Source organism: Ammospiza nelsoni, chromosome 14 (genome assembly GCF_027579445.1).
Source record: "Ammospiza nelsoni isolate bAmmNel1 chromosome 14, bAmmNel1.pri, whole genome shotgun sequence".
In the NCBI taxonomy this organism is placed as follows: domain Eukaryota; kingdom Metazoa; phylum Chordata; class Aves; order Passeriformes; family Passerellidae; genus Ammospiza; species Ammospiza nelsoni.
Genome location: NC_080646.1, coordinates 2,667,609 through 2,683,739, shown reverse-complemented (window position 1 = coordinate 2,683,739; position 16,131 = coordinate 2,667,609). Strand labels below are relative to the sequence as shown.

The following is a 16,131-nucleotide window of genomic DNA, read 5'->3' as shown; positions in this document are numbered from 1 at the left end:
CGCCTCCGCCCGCCCCGCGCCGCTCCGGAGCTGCCGGTCGGTGCGCCTCCGGGAGCGAGGGTGGCGGGCGGTTGTGCCCTGTTACGTGGGGATGGGGAGAGGGGACGGAGGTCTGGGGGAATGGCGCCTTCCCCTCCGGTAGAGACCGGAGATTATTACAGAGGACAGTGGCATCTTCCCCTCAGGCAGAGACCGGGAGTGGGGTTCAGGGACACAGTGGCATCTCCCCCTCAGGCAGAGGCCGGGAGAAGAAGGTTCGTGGGGAATAGCGCCTTCTCCTCAGGCAGAAATCGGAAGAGGTGTACGAAAGGGACTGGCACCTTTGCCTCAGGTAATGACCTGAAGAAAAGTATGTCGAGGGAATGGTGCTTTCCCCTCAGGATGAGACTGAGGGGGGTGCCGTGGGAAAATGGCGCCGTCCCCTCAGGTGTTGGTCAAGAGTTGGGTAGAGTGGGCCATGGCACCCTCCCCTCAGGGGATGACCAGGAGAGGGGTATAGACAGGAATGGCACCTTGCCCTCAGGTAGAGATTGGGAAAAGGGGTACAGTGAAAAATGGGGTCACCCTCACAGGTAGAGACTGGGAGAGGGGTATGGGAGAATGGTGCTTTCTCTTCAGGTGGAAACTGCGAGAGGCCTACAGGGTACAGCAGCATCTTCTTCTCAGGTAGTGACCTGGAGGGCGTAAAGGGAGCAATTGCATGTTCCTCTCAGAGACTGGAAGGGTTTATAGGTCAGGAGGGGAAATGTCACCTTTACCTCAGATACAAACCAAGTCAGGCCCCAAGACCATGGGGCAAAGAGGACATGGAGGGGGACCCCAGCTCTTTATACGCAGAGTGCAAGCGCATCAGGAGCCCATGGCAGGGGACAGAGGGGGGGATGCTGACAGTGTGCTGGGGTGTTAAGTGCACAGTGGCCATGTCAGGTGGCTTGTGCCCCATCCTCTGCACAGCACAGGGAGGGTCCCAGGGCCCTGCCCTCAACTGCTGGGGCCTGGCAGATACAAACTCCCATCTTGGGCATTGCATTCGTGTGAAAGAGCAGATTAACTAGAAGGGTTATCTAAGGAGATTGTTTTTTGTGTCAAATTTGGTTTTATGTAGCTCTAATTTTAACAGACTTACTTAAGTCAAAAACATGTTGATGTCATTACTCCTCAACAATTCCCTTTGTCATCCAAATTTGTAGTCTCAAGGAAGAATCCAGGTTTGTTTGAGTCACCTCTGCAGACTGGCATTGCAGGATTAAGGGAGAGGAATTCACATTTTAATTGAACCTCTTCATCAAGTTGCATTCCTTATGTTGCTTGAAATTGAGGCTCAGTGTTCCTCCCTGGAATGCTGGTGTGATGTTCGTGCTGTGAAGCCTCTTTCCAGTCCCAAAATGTCTTAGAAATTCCCATCGTCAAGGTGGAAGCCTCCTCAGCCCAAATGCTGTTAGATATCAGATATTGGTGTCTTGAGTAAAATTTTGGAAATGTATAGCAATATTTGAGGTCTTCTAACACCTTTCTTGGTTTCTTCATTCAGGAAGGATATTGCGCATATCCATGAAGTAACTGATGCAGGCATGCACAGATGCTCAGAAAAATGCTAAGGTCAGTTGTGAATACTTTTTACTGGGCTCTCATCTTGTAGCTGGATTTCCAGAGATAGCTGGAGCTGCAATTGGCAGCCTTCTTTAATAGGAACACCATCTGTGTTATATCCTAAGGTGAAACTGGTCAAAAGCAAAAAAAAAAAAGGGAACTTGATTCCTAAGGTGCAGAATTCCCATTCTTAATCATCCACTTGAATGACTTGAAATGTTTAATAATTCTGAATACACTTAATAATGATCAGATTTCAAAATTTTGGGTATAACCAGATAGCCTGTGCACTGTTGCATTAAATTGTAAGATATTTCACAATAATATATATAATTGAATTGAGTTGTAGCTTTGTTTACTTGCTTTTTACTAGTTTATCCAAAAAAGCACCTTTCCATAGCAGCTGCATCAAAAAATCTGTAATATTAAGCCATCATTTCCAGGACAGCACAAATACTTGCTTGGGTCTGACATATTTAATGACAGCATGTAGACAAAATTACTTTAAAGGTGCCTTCAGTTTACATTACTCAATTTAGTAGATACCTGTGCATGTTTTTATCTTTAGAACATTGTTCAGTCTGTGAGATCTGTGCTATTTTTCAACTTGCTTGCTCCGGAGTGTCTCCCACATGCCAGCAGCATGGATGGGTGCCCTAAGAAGAGAGCTAGCACCACACAAAGCCTTTTCTCAGGAGTTATGGAAATTACCCAGACTTGAAATGCAGCTGGAGTGATTCCTTTCCATATTTCTATATCCTTGAGAGGATGTATTTTACTTTATCTGATGTGGTGCCTTATTCTGCTAAATAAATATCTGATATCTCTGACAGGCTGTTAGCAACATCATTCAGTGATCCAGCTCAGGACATGTTTATTATCTCCCATGATATTAAATTGTTCTGTGTGATCCTTTTTTTCAAAATCAGTCCTTGGCTGTCTAATTGGCTGATTTCATTCACTAATAAATCATTAGATGTAATATTTTTTGGTGCCTGTTGAAGAAGTTTAGAAAATGGTAGAGATGTCTCTTTCTATGCATTTAGGTGGAATTTTACGTTGTTATTTTGAGCTTTTGAGCTGATATTAATAATTCCTGTGCCCTCATTTAAGATACCAATTACTGTGTTAGAGGAAACAGGGGGACTATTGCTTTTGATATCTGTGGGACAAGTAATGACACACCACAGAGCAAAGGGTGTGTCTCTTGTTTGGGAATTTCTGCATCCTGTATCTTTTACCTCCAAGTTTCCCCAGGGCTGTGGTTTTGGGACAGAGCATGGGGTCAAGAGCAGGACATGCAGGACACTGCCAGCTGGGGCCCTGCTGTTGGAAGTGGGGTGTCCTGGCATGTGATTAAGGAGTGGGATTAGGCAGTAGTCCCTGAGGAGAAGCTGGAAAAGAAAGACCTTGTGGTGAAATGGGAATGGAGATCTGGAGGGGAAAGGTTTTCCTTGGAACCACATCAGTTCTGGGGATGCTGGGCTTCCTGTGCCACCCCTTTTTATATTACTCTAAGAGAGTCAAAATGCAGTGAAAGACCTTCTATGGCCTTGTTATTGTTTAAAAAATGAACCCAAAATAGATCTAAAACATCACTGGTGCTTTAATAGTTAATGGAGATTGTGAGAGCATTGATCCAAAACCGATGCCTACCTTTGGGATTCCAAATGGATGGGGCTCCCATTACGGCAGGCTCAGCTGCGTTCCCAATGACAGATACTGATGAGATAACAAGTTTGCTGTATTGATGCTGCCTGAGAGTGCTGCCTGCTCAAACTCATTGAACACGGGGCTAAACCCTGTTTTACAGAGCTGTTCCTGAGCCAGAGGTGAAGTGCTGAAAGCTTTTGGGGCTGTTTTAGGGGAAGTGTGCCTTGGTGTGTTGGTGATCCTGAACATCAACTGCTGTAGACTCAGGCCTGCAAAATGTGGGAGGATAAGCTTGGGTAACATCATTGTTCCTTTGGAGGGGAAGCACAGTTCCCCTCAGGGTTAGCTACAGCAGATGAGATTTTCTAGCCTGTGCCTTGCAGAAACCCCGAACCCCAAAAAAGGTTTCTACTCATCCCTCTCCCAATAGCTCCAAGAGGCACTGTGTTGGCAAGGCTCTGGAGTCGGGAGAAATGTGGAACAGCTGCTGGTTTAGCTTCGGTGTTGCTGCTTTTTAATTAACTGCTGTGAGTGTGTGCCATGGGCTGGAGATTGAAATTGAAAAGCATCTTTCCAGTCCTCTGGAAAAAACCTGATGAGCAATGCTTGAACAATGTGTTGTGCCCCTCAGCGTTTCTTAGGGAGTGCATCCCATATTCCAAGCTTTCTCCCACACCTTTGCACCCCTGCTTGGCATGCTTCTATACCTACAGGCAGGCAAGACTGGCTGGGGCACTGGCAAGGAGCTCTCCTTTGTTTTTTTTTTTGAGAAGGGCCCTTGAAACGTGTTTCTTTTTTCTCACTTTATTTTCCTAGATAGAAAAGCTATCCTTGGTGATTTGCTGTGATTCAGTGCAGAGATGGTTTCGTAAAAGATACTGAAAGGGTCATTGCCAGTGCAGGAGTTTGAATAACGTGGCTGTGTGGCTTCTTATGAAATTGAAGATCTGATTATTAAACATAGACTGTAATAAAAATAGTTTCTGGTGTTGGCGGATGCATTTCAGCAAAGAAATGTGGCTTAAATGTCTTCATTTAATTCCAGTGTGTTTAAAATTGATCTCATGGACCGGAAAAGAGGTTTTTTTTTCCCCTTAACTAGGGTCTGTGAAGGAAATTAATACAGGGAAGGGAAAATAGAAATACAATACCACACTCAGTGAAACAAATGCTTATGACTGAGGGCCTCGTTCCTTGCTAGCACCACTGGAACAGCCAGCTGTATAAGGTATGTTTTATTATGGAATTAACCTTGACCTAAGGTTCAAAGAGAAAGGTTAGTTTGAAATAAATTAGTAGTATGGTCAGGTCACTTCAAAGAGTCTAAAGCTGAGCTTGAAGATTGCATGCTGTTTATGTGTATCCACTTGGAATAGAACATATGGTAAAGATAATAGCAGTAAACTATTTATCTCTTCCACCCGCCCCCACTTTGGATTTAACGCCTTTTTGTCCTTTGCATAGATCTGCTGCAGGGGATGTTTTTATCCTGGGATGTTTATTGAAAACAGAAATGTGGAATGAAACAACCTTTTAAAGTCAGCTGGGTAAAGCAGTTTTGCCTTTAACGTTTTTCCAATTGCTCAGATTAAAGTAAACCATTTTGGAAGTAGTCATGAATATGGTGAATCATATTTCTTTGTCACTTGTCTCAGTGAATTCAGTCTTAGGAAAATCAAAACAAAATGTGCTCAGTTCTGAATTATTGTTGTTCTGATCTAAAAGCAGGATCACATTTCATTGTTGCATGTGAGTTACATGGATTTAAGAGCTTCCCAAATATCAGATAATTCATGAGACATCCCAGTAAACTGGGCATGAGTATCCCAGTTAGCACAGGAATGGGAACTGAGGGTGTTTAAGGAATTTATCCAAAGCCACTTGTAAACTGTAACAGAACAAAGATTTGTCCTCATGGCTGCTCTAGATTCCAATGCTTTTTGATGGAGAGAGCCAGAATGCCACCTAGGAATTCCTGAATGACACTCTGCTCCTTTGTCCAGAAGACCAACCTGTATCTTTTGGTCCATTCTTTTGCTCTCTGTGCCATATGAGAGGTACCAGGACATGAAAGGCAGTGTGTCACCAGGTTCAGCCTTGTGTAGGTCATTGTATAGGGGAAGTAAAAGAACTTTTCACTTCTTCCAAACACACTGGATGCAACCCGGTCTATTGGAAAGTGTTCCTGTCCGTGGCAGTGGAGTGGAACAGAATGATATTTAAGGTCCTTTCGAACCCAATCCATTCTTGGATGGGATGAGAAACAAGGTGGATGCAGTGAGGGGCTGGCAGTGGTCTAAGATGCAGAAGTTCTCCTTGCTGATTGCAGCACTGAATTGCTGTAGTGTGAGGCCAACACTGTAGTTTTGCAGCGCTTACAGGGAAGCAGTGGGGAGAGCAGTGCTGCTGGATGCTGGGAAGCAGAGGGGATCCTCTGCTGAAATTAAAACCAGCTGCTGAGCCAAGACATGGTCACTCAGTAATAGCTTTCCTCCACAGATTGGTTTTTCCATAATGTGTGACATGCAGTTTGCAGATAGTAGCATGTTTTAAGATTTATGATTGCCTGACTTTTCCCATTAATAGGGAAATCTGATAATTGTCCATTTTAAAGCAATTGCTGAACAATAGGAAGGAGTATGCTTGTTGAAAGTAAACATAAAAGCGAGCTGGATCTATGTTGGGGTGCTGAGCCTTTGATAGATTTTCTCCTTACAGCAGTCTTTGATCTGCCACACCAGAAAATAAACTCAGTGGGAGACTGGATATGGGATATAGAGCAGTTCACCTCTAGGTCATGCACTCCAATCCAAGACAGGTCAGGAGTGGGCTCTGGGTCAGTTCTGGCAGGAGCTGGGCTGGCAGCACCCCCAGTGTCTGTGCTGCACCTTTGTCATGGCACAGGGGGTGTGTGGGTCTGCAGGGACACCCCTGCAGCAAAGGGGGGACTTGTTGCCTCTTCCCCACATCCCAAATGAGAGCTTTGCAGCTTTGCTAAGGAGATAAATGATATGGGAATACCCAGGGGAGTATTCCAAGAGTTCCATCCGGATTTGGCTCTCAGGAATGTTCTTGCTGGAGAAAGCTGATTGCTCTGGCATGGTTTGTGTGCAGGTTGTGCCCAGTCTTCAACACCAATCTCTGTGTTCTCTATCTCCTTAAAAAAAATCCCAAAAAACCCAACATCTGTGCTTGGTAATTATCAGTTAATCTAAACAAAAGGGAAGTCTGCAAAGTGGTCATATCAGCCTTGTAGTAAGAGACCTGTCCATTTGCAGCAGTTGTCCTGGAGGCAGCAACATCTCCTTGCAAATAAAGGGCTGTTCCCTCCCAAATATTGTCTCCCCACCTTTGGAGGGCTGGTTTCAAAGGAAGAGTTGTGCAGCTTTGTTTTGGAAGGAGCAGGATGCAAATTACTCCACGTAGATAGCACAGCACGTCTAACAGGTCACAAATAAACAAAGTGGACTAGTGTAAGGTTTTGTGGCTATGGAATGTGAATTTCTGGCTGTGAACCTTGATCTAAGCTGAGAAGGAATATGGATGAGTTTAAACATCAAAAGTGAAATACCAGGATTTCTCACTGTCGGGGAAGTCACTCGAGTTTCTTTCTGATGGTTCCAAAAGGAGCAGAAACAGGGATTTTATTGCACTTCAGCTGTGTTGAATGTGGGGAGCTGGTTCTGTTTTATCTCGTGCGAGAGACAGCTGCCAAGATTTATCTTTGCAGGAAGGGAAACAGAAGTGAGAAAGGTCTGGAATCTCATGTAGCGCTGGCCAGAATCATGTTATCTGAAATAACTGGTTATCTGAAGTTTGGCCAAAGCTCACTCTGCTCAAGAGTCTCAACAAGAGACTATAGCGATAAGTAGCAAGACCCAGGCTGTCTGCAAGAGAACTGGACCCTGAAGCTCTGGTCCAAATTCAGCACTGGTGAATTTGTGCTGCCATGAGGAGCTGCCAGCATGATCCGACTTCTGCAGAGTTCCAAAATACCCAGCCTGGGACACAGCGAGGCTTGTCCTTAAGCTCCTGTGACTCTCACCTCTGTGGCTTTGGAGAGGATAAAGCAGCATTTAAAGGCAAATTTTGCCTGGAGAGGTCCAGCTTTCCCCTGTGCTGAGCATCCCATCTGCTGTGTTGCTCTTTTTTGAGCCTAAGGATGCCTCTTCTGCATGAAAACAGCCAAGGAGGGGCTTGGTATGAGAGGTGTGTGCTGTGTCTGCCTTAGCTCTTGTCCCAGGCAGGGGCCCTGCGCTGGATTGCAGCTGCCGGCTGATGGCAGCAGCGGATCTGCGCAGAGGCAGCTCTGCCTCCTCACCTGCCTCTGCCCTCCACTGCTCTGACCGCATTACCCCAGACATTGCCATTTCGGGTTATTCCCACTGCCCTGCTAAAAAACAGCCATTGCTTCTGATCAAGCAAGTCATACACAGGAGAGTGGTGTGGAAATAATTCTGCTGTTTTGAAGGGAAAAACCTGCCAGAAACTTTCTTTGTCTGCACACCCACCTGCTGATGTGTCCCTTCACGCACAGAACTGGTGAATCATCTCCAAAAATATATGTCCAGCACTGAATTGTTCCTTTTCTAAAGACAGAACTGATATTTCCTTGGGAGCTAGGAGACAACAGGACAATTCCCCCTCCCTTGGAGGGACTGTGGGGTTTGCCTCACTGCTACCCTGCTTTTCCCTGGGATGTGTCAGTGCATGGCATTTGACTGAAAGGGAAAGATTCCCTGCTTGCCTTCTTTAACACAAACAATGATTTTAGGGGAAGAAAGGGGACAATACACTATTGTTACATTGTTCCCTACCTCAGCCTCACACTGAAATATTTAAGGTCCCCCATGAATAATGCAGCCTCAGCCCCAAGCCTGTTTTGCACTTCACACTAAGCGGGCCCATAAAACACCGGGATTGCTCCCGGCATACATTATGCTGTATAGAACATCTCCTACTGAGCAGAGCTTTGTCTTCACTGCCACAAAGGCTGTTGGGATTTTTTCCCCTGTCTCCAAGAGAGATAACGAGCACAAGAGCTCTTGTTTTAAAATGTAAGTGGGAACAAGTCACCTGTGGTGTTTTACCTGCTGCTAACTACCTGTGGTCCACACTGCATCTCCTGCTTATGCTGGTCCCATGTCATTCCCTTTAATCCAGTGGTTTATAACAGGACTGCTATACAATACTTAATCTATAGAAAAATATATAATATTTAGCTGTTTCCTATTTGGCAGGAAACAAACTGATACATTAGGTGTTTGGATTGCTCCATAACCCAAACTAGGAATTCTTTCTTTCTGACTAAGAATTATTTTACCTAAAATGAAGCAAGGAGCAGGAGCAGCATGTTGTAATGGCTTGAGGTTCATAACACACTCTGTCACATCCAGCATGTCCCTTCCCAGGCCCTTGTAAAGTTCAAGAGAGATTTTTGTAGCATTTTAATGATGCTGTTATTGAGAACAGGATGCCTTTGGTGTCTGGTTTAGTCACTTCCAGCCATGCTGTGCAAAGGAAAACTGAGGCACGAGTTAAAAAAATGTGTGGCCCCAACCCCTTCCAATGAAGATACCTTTGCACTCACCCTAAACTACAAAGGTGAGGCTCTTAATGAATTCTGGATTAAAAGGAGCATTATGTCTCCTTGGACATCTGGTTTGTCATCAATAATGACATTAGGATCTGTCACACAGGAATTGCCATCTGTGATCCGGTCAGAGGCCTTTCAAAGGGAAGGAAATGGGAGGATGGAAATCAGGGAATGCTTTGCTGCAGGGAAGAGTGACTTAGAAGCCCCAGAGGTGACCATGCCCTTCCCTCAGCTCAGCAAATCACACCATTCCTCCACCAGCTCTAGGGCAAAGGTATAAAAATCTTGGATTTTAGAAAAATCTTGGGAAGTGTTTGCTGAAGGGAGGAGATTAATCAGGAAAAGGTAGGATTGTATCCAAGGTGGTTTAAAAAAAAAGAAGACCAAAGAATGGTTTGGGCTGGAGGGGACTTTAATGATCACCTAATTCCAACTCCCCTGCCATGGGCAGGGACACTTTCCTCTAGAACAGATTGCTCAGAGCTCCCTCCAGCTTGGCCTTAAACACTTCCAGGGATGGGGCATCCACAGCTTCTCTGGGCTGGTGCCTTCCCACCCTCACAGGGTAAAATTTCTTTCTAATATCTAATCTAAGCCTACTCTTTCTGAGTGTGAAGGTTCATCCAGAGGTTTTTCCAGCTGCTTTCTTGCATTGTCTGGGTTACACCATCTTCTAACTTGCTCCCAAACCCGTGCTGTTTAGAAAGGTAGATGTCTCTGGAATCTCACCTAATACCAGCAATAATATGACACCTTCCCAGGGACCCAATGATGCTATTTTTCACATATTTTGTTTATCTCTTTAGTAGCCAGGTATGAACTTTCCCCATTGATATCTAAGATTAATCAGATCATCAGCCTATCAGCTGTTTATATAGAGGTAAATCCTGATCCTGTATTTTGACCATCAATCCCCATTAGTTTCTCTATATGGGTGACTGAATAGTCCATTGCCTGTACTAATAAGCACCCATTAGTTGTCCCACTGAGCTTTAGCTTTATTAGGAACAGTTCATGTCAGTCTAGGCCAGAAGAAAGGCTTTTAGCTGGATTGTTTTGATTGCATTACTTAAACGGTGGCTTTTGAGCACCTGGAAGGTTAGAGGGGCGCTGCATCCAACAGGGATGCTTTTGTTAGAGAAATGCAGATGATACAGCTGTGAGCAAGATGAGGATTTGCTGCAAGGGCACACAAAATGCTTTTAAATCTGCAGAAATTACTCTGGTTTGCCCTGGTTTGGGTCAGTCTAGAAAGAATCTTCAAGACCTCAAAGTAAATGTTTCCAACACCTGTCTGGCTTGGGGCTTTGGAATGCCAGTCGATCTCAGGACCTGCCATTGGTGTTTCTCTTCCTTTTTCATTCTCCCTCTTCATTCCTTACACCACCAGCCCAGAAATTTCCCTTTTTGCAGCATTTCAGGCTGCAGTAAGCTGGTTACAAGCAATTTGGCTTGCCGCTCTGCAGAAAAAAGTGTGGAAGGCAGGAGGAATTGCTGCAAATCGCTACTCAGCTGCTCTTCATCACACTGGCTCTGGCTTCCATCTACCCGACAGCCCTGCTAAAAGGATAATAATGCTTTAAAAATTAGAGTCAGCCGAACAACTACTTCATAAATTCATGGCCTTGCCCTGATCCTTTCCAGAAGTTTTTCTTTCAGATTGAGTCCATGTCAGACCTTGGATTTCTTCCCTTTGGAAATGCTGCTGCTTTTCTACTTTGGGAGTGCTCTCTGGGTCACCCAGCTATGCAAAGGGGGTTACTAATTATCTCTCATTACCTCAACAGAAACAAGCCTCATTTCAGGATAATCTTGTGCTCTCTCCTTCAGAGAACACAGGATTATCTCTCAGTGATGTCGTCTCATTGTGGGATTTTGTCCTTGATAGATAAACCAGTCCTGAAATCCTATTAAGAGATATTCTGCCTCCCCTTAAAACAGACAAACTCACAGATGAGACAAACTTCTGTGGAATGTGGAAGAGACCTTTGGCTTTGCCTACCTGATGGGAAACTGGTTTGCAGCAGCTGTTTGCATCTGTACCACTTCTGAAAGCAGGTCTAAAACAGCTCTGGCTTTTATATGGGACTGATGGTCCTTCTCAGCTGCTCAAATCCACCTCACGCCATCAGCAGAAAACCACAGCAAATGGACTGGGGGCTTGCTTGAGATGTGGTGGGAAGGGAGCACTGGTTGAATGGGTGGTAGAGCAACTTTTCAATCCATGTCATGTCCTACCAAGTGGCAAGGGATGAACTCTCCCGTTGGCTTTTCCACCTACTCCAAAGGTGTGGAGTGCTAGTGAATGTGGATAGGAGAGCTCCCACCATTGCCCGATGGAGGTGAGGCTCAGTGTTACTGTTCTGCTTCATAATTTGAAACTCAGCAGGAAGAGTGCCTGACTGGCAGCTTCCAGGGTTTTCAGCCTGGTCCCCTAAGGAAGGCAACCTCTTCCTGTGTTCTCCCAAAATAACACTGATCTCAGTGTCTCACGTTCCTGCGTGAAGACAGGAACGAGATTGCCATCCATTAAGATATTAAAAGGCTCTGCAAATATTGAATCCCCTCAAATTTAGGGTCTTTATGTCATTTAGGAAGTTTGGACAATAAAAGAAAACCATATCCACCAGTTCTGAGGGAAGTTTGCAATTGTCTTTTAAAAGGAAATTATATTTCATTAAAAATTGTGTGAGGTGTAAAAATGAAATCTCTTACTTTACAAGTCTGACATCTCCAGCAAAGTCAGGTTGCTTCTCAAGGGATGCTGATGGGAAGAGAGAACCTACCCAAGTCTGGACTTTATAAAAATGGAAAGAAAGTAGTTGATGTTGTGTTAGATTTGTTTGGTTTTTTTAAAATTTATTCAGAGCTGTTCAGCTGTGGAGGACTCAAGTCCTCCTCTATATCTGTTGGTTTTGTTGTGCATAGGATCAATGTCTCCCTGTAGCTGTCTTTGTGACTGAAAGTAATGATAGTGATCTATTCTCTTGGGTTCTTTTCTTCTAGCATTTTGCTTTTGGCCTTCTCTGAGCTTTGAGAGTCAGGGAGCTGCTTCACCCGTGAGCCAGGAAGCACACTCCTGCTTTTGGGATGTACAAGAGGACATCACCACACTTCTCCATTTCTGAGGGGAAAATCTATGAATTTTTTTTTAAAGCATTAATATATGAGATATATGAATATATCTCATATGATAAGAACCATTCCCTTTCAGTGGTGTGTTTCCATGTTCCCCCAGTTCTACACTGCCCAACCCTTTCTAGTGCTCTTTCTCTTGTTCCCTTTCTCTTGGTGCAAACAATAAGTTTAACTGTGGAGATTAATTCTGGTGGAGCTGCAGCAGGGTCTGGGTCTGGCACATCTCCACATAAAGAGAGGCTCTCTCCTCCTCCCTGCAGAAGCTGCTGGGGCTGTAATCTGTCTCCTGTGCTGCATCCTCGCCCGAGGACTGGCAAGCCTTAGCCCAATCTTCAAAAATAAATCCATCACAGCAGCAGGGAGCGGATGAAGCCTCTGCAGATATAAAGGTCAAACGATAAAGGCCATGTTAAAATATGCTCATAGGAAATGGCAGCTTATAAGTACTCTGTGATCTAATTACTTATGTCAGGCAGATAAGCCTGGACAGCAATTATTTTTAACCTAAATCACGCAAACAACTACTGTAGGAGCTTTGCCAGTTCTCAGCATTTCTTTCAATTATTTTTGGAGCAAAACATGGAGCTCTGCAGGACAAACAACTGTCTTAAGGGATTGCTTTTCAGGTTTGTGAAGGTGAGAAGCTGCTTTAGTTATCTATGGTTATCTTTCTTCTCTTCTGCTGAGAAAAATAAACCCTACATGTTGTATGTAGTCCGTGGGCAGCCCTGGTTTGCAGTGCACATGGAGTGGGACTGGAGTTTATTTTCCTGCTGGCATGGCTGGATATGGGCAGAGGGGAAAGCTGTAGCTGAAGACAGTAGTTCTTCACACAGGAGGGTGTCAACTCGTGGGATCTGCTGAGTTGGTGAGGTGAACAGTGATTTGGAGAGGGAGATTTGGTCTTTACCCTGGCACAGGTAATGGCCTTAGGGATTGAGCAAAGGACTGCACCTGAGAAAGGAGCCACACAGGAGTACATCAACTCTTGGTCTCTGTGAAGAATGGAGGTCCCAGCTTGTGACTCCATCTTAATTCTACACAGAGACGCTGTGAATTGACCATAAGCCCAGAGCAAGAGCACAGGATAGGAACCACATTGCACTTCTGAAGGCAGCTGTCACAGCCTTCTGCTCTGGCCTGGCACACAAAATCCAGGTCTGCTTGATCCAGCATCATCTTCCAGCGTCTGCATGACTTAAAATTTTCCTTTGTGGTTCTAGAGAAGCTTTTTAGCTAAAAACATTTCTCTGTGTCTTAGAGAGATTTTGGGACCGTGTATCATCTTACGTGATGCTTCAGTCTTGGCTCTTTGACCTGTGCCTGAGGGAGCTGCCCCTGTTCTCTCAAGGTCATTTGAATATCAGCAGAGACGTTCATCATCCTGGGGCCTCAAGGAAGGTATTGATCACCTATGATGAATTGGCACATGTGCTGTGCAGGAGGAATGATTAGTTAATGGATGAAAGATGTGAGACCTCATGCTTTCATCTAAGTCACTGCTTCTTTCTCCTTCTTGACACAAGGGCCCTCCTGCCCCAGTGGTGTGGGAGATGCAAAGCAGAGAGAGACAGAGAGACAGAGAGCCAGTGGATGTTTGTGGCACCTTCTTCTGGGACACAGTCTGGTTGTTCCCACTTACTTTTACTTTCCAACTTGGCCTGACTGACCATCCCCAAGCACTGGGTTTGCAGCAATGCTCCAGCCATAAATGGTCCATAGGGAGCACAAGACACATGGGTGAATGCCTGAGGCGCCAGTGCATAGTGGGATCATTTTGGAGTTCTGTAGCTTTGGAGTGAGGAAGAGGAGATGCTGTGTGCCTCTCAGTCATGCTGCTCTCCCAGCCTGCAGGAATTACTGCAAATGGTGATTTATTAAATCTTTGTAAACCAGCACGGTATCACATGTCCCCACTGAGAACTCTTCTGCACAAGGTGTTATTACAAAGGGCTGTTTCTGATTGATTTTTTTCACCCCTGATTTTTTTCCTATATGAATGTTTTGGAAGGAAAGCACATTATTCCAAACGTGATTAAGTCATTTGGAAGAGGATTATGGTGTTTTGGAATAACACCCTCTTATTCCAGAATGAGATCAGTCACACGGGGAGTTAATCAGAAACAGCTATTTTGCTCCCCTGGGCAGCCTCCACCAGCATGACAAACAGAGCTGCTCCTACCCCTGCTGCCCATTGGTGCCTTGGTCCGAGTGGGTCTAAAGCCAGATGGTGTGATATGGCTCAATAATTTAGAGATATAATTTAATTGCTTCTGGCCTTGACCCTGGGGTTTCTGTGGTAGTGAAACCTCGGAGTTCTCCATAGAAGTCACAACAAATATAAACATTTTGTGACTGAAAATCAAGATGATGCATAAAGGAAGTGTCATCTTCAAGAGATGTTTGCTTCCCCAAGAGCCTCTGCATTTATTTCAGTAGGTGCTTGACTGAGCTGCACCAGAGGCAGCTGCATTCACCCCTCTGCATTGCTCTTCTGTCAGCTCTGGTGAGCATCCCTTGGCCACTGTCTTGAAGACATTGGTGTGACCCATGGTGTAGAGCAGCCTGGTCTGGTGGGAGATGTCTCTGCCCATGGCAGGTGGTTGGAACCAGCTGATCTTTAGGTCCCTCCCAACCCAAACCATTCTAGGATTCTCTGATCTATGATCATGCTGCATCCTCTGCAGGCATACATGGCTCTGCCGTCGCACTTCATGATGCAACAACCCAGAAACTTGTGGCTTCCATATGCCGCAAATTATATTTTTTTCATCCTCTGATACGTATTTATTATTGAAATTAAAGGGTTTCCTAAATTTTTATTTCTGAGCTGGGCCAAACACAGCTTAGGCAGTAAGCAATGCATATTTATTTCCAGCTTATGAAGGAAAAATATAACATCTTTCCTTGTGTTTCTATAATTTCTTTTCTGTGCATATGCAAATTGCTGGTTTATTTGTGCAAGATTTATGCAACTAAATGATGGGGAATTATAGAGGCAATTCAGTGCTTAGAAAGAAGAGACACAATTGCTGCAATTTGCTCGTGCCATGCGCTAATTCCTTCGGAAAATGCTTTTGCTCATTTATTTGCACCGAGCACCGATTTCTGCACCCCTAAGCAAGCTTGGGAAATGTTCTCTGGGCTCAATAGACTGCAAAGGGTTTATATTTCTTTCTGCCTGTGCCATCACCTCCCCATAATACTTTATAGCAATTAGTAACAATAATGAAATATGGCTGTGATTTCTCAGCACTGGAGAAACACAGCCAGCGCTTGTGAATCAAGCACATTTTCTGGTCAAATTGGCCATTTAAACATGCTGCTCAGGAAGCTTTAAATCCACCTCGATGGATCACTCTCAGCTAAGCTCCATGGGGGGCAAAACCACTGCTGGAAACAGATTTTTCTCCTTTCCAAAGCTGAACCTGCTCTCTCAGGGGATGCTCACAGGTTTGGGGGAACCTCTCACCCAGGCATGAACTGATGCATTGTGCTTGCTGACAAGCAGCATCCTCGCTGCTGCAGGGAGACCTTGGCTCACAAAGAGAGTGACAGTAGGAGCTGAGGGAGCTCCCAGGTTTTCCTTCACATGCCTCCTTGGTGTGGCAAAATAGGGAAATCCTATGGGACTGGGATCATATCATGGAATCACTTAGGTTGGAAAAGATCATTAAGATCACTGAGGACAACTGAGCCTCCTTTTCTCCAGACTAAGCCCCTCCAGCTCCCTCAGCCGCTCCTGGTGCTCCAGGCCCTTCCCCAGCTCCGTTCCCTGCTCTGGACACACTCCTCACTGTCTGTCTTGAGTGAGGGCCCCAGAACTGACCCCAGGATCGGAGGTGCCTCAGCAGTGCCCAGTACAGGGGCACAGTCACTGTTTTGGTCCTGCTGGCCACATTATTGCTGATATGGGCCAGGTGCCATTGGCCTTCTTGCCTGCTGGACACACTCTGGCTCATGTTTGCTGTCAGCCAGCACCCCCAGCTCCTTTCCCATCAGGCAGCATTTCAGCCATTCTTCCCAAGCTGTCATGTCACATGGGGTTGTTGTAACCCAGTGCAGGACCCAGCACTTCACCTAATGCCTCATTTCCGATGCCCGGATGGAGACAGGAGACAGGACACAGGAACGGAGGTCCAGGGCCCCAGGAA

General features: G+C 45.3%; 1 long non-coding RNA gene across 2 annotated transcripts in view; it reads left to right on the top strand.

Annotated features, from left to right (window-relative positions):
• The first annotated feature begins 145 nt into the window (after positions 1-145).
• The window catches only part of LOC132079605 (uncharacterized), a 34,556-nt gene continuing 18,570 nt past the window's right edge, over positions 146-16,131 (top strand). For both annotated transcript variants that reach the window (XR_009419433.1, XR_009419434.1), the window contains exons 1-2: positions 146-331; positions 1,532-1,599. This is a non-coding gene — a long non-coding RNA (uncharacterized LOC132079605). The remainder of the gene's footprint in view (positions 332-1,531; positions 1,600-16,131) is intronic.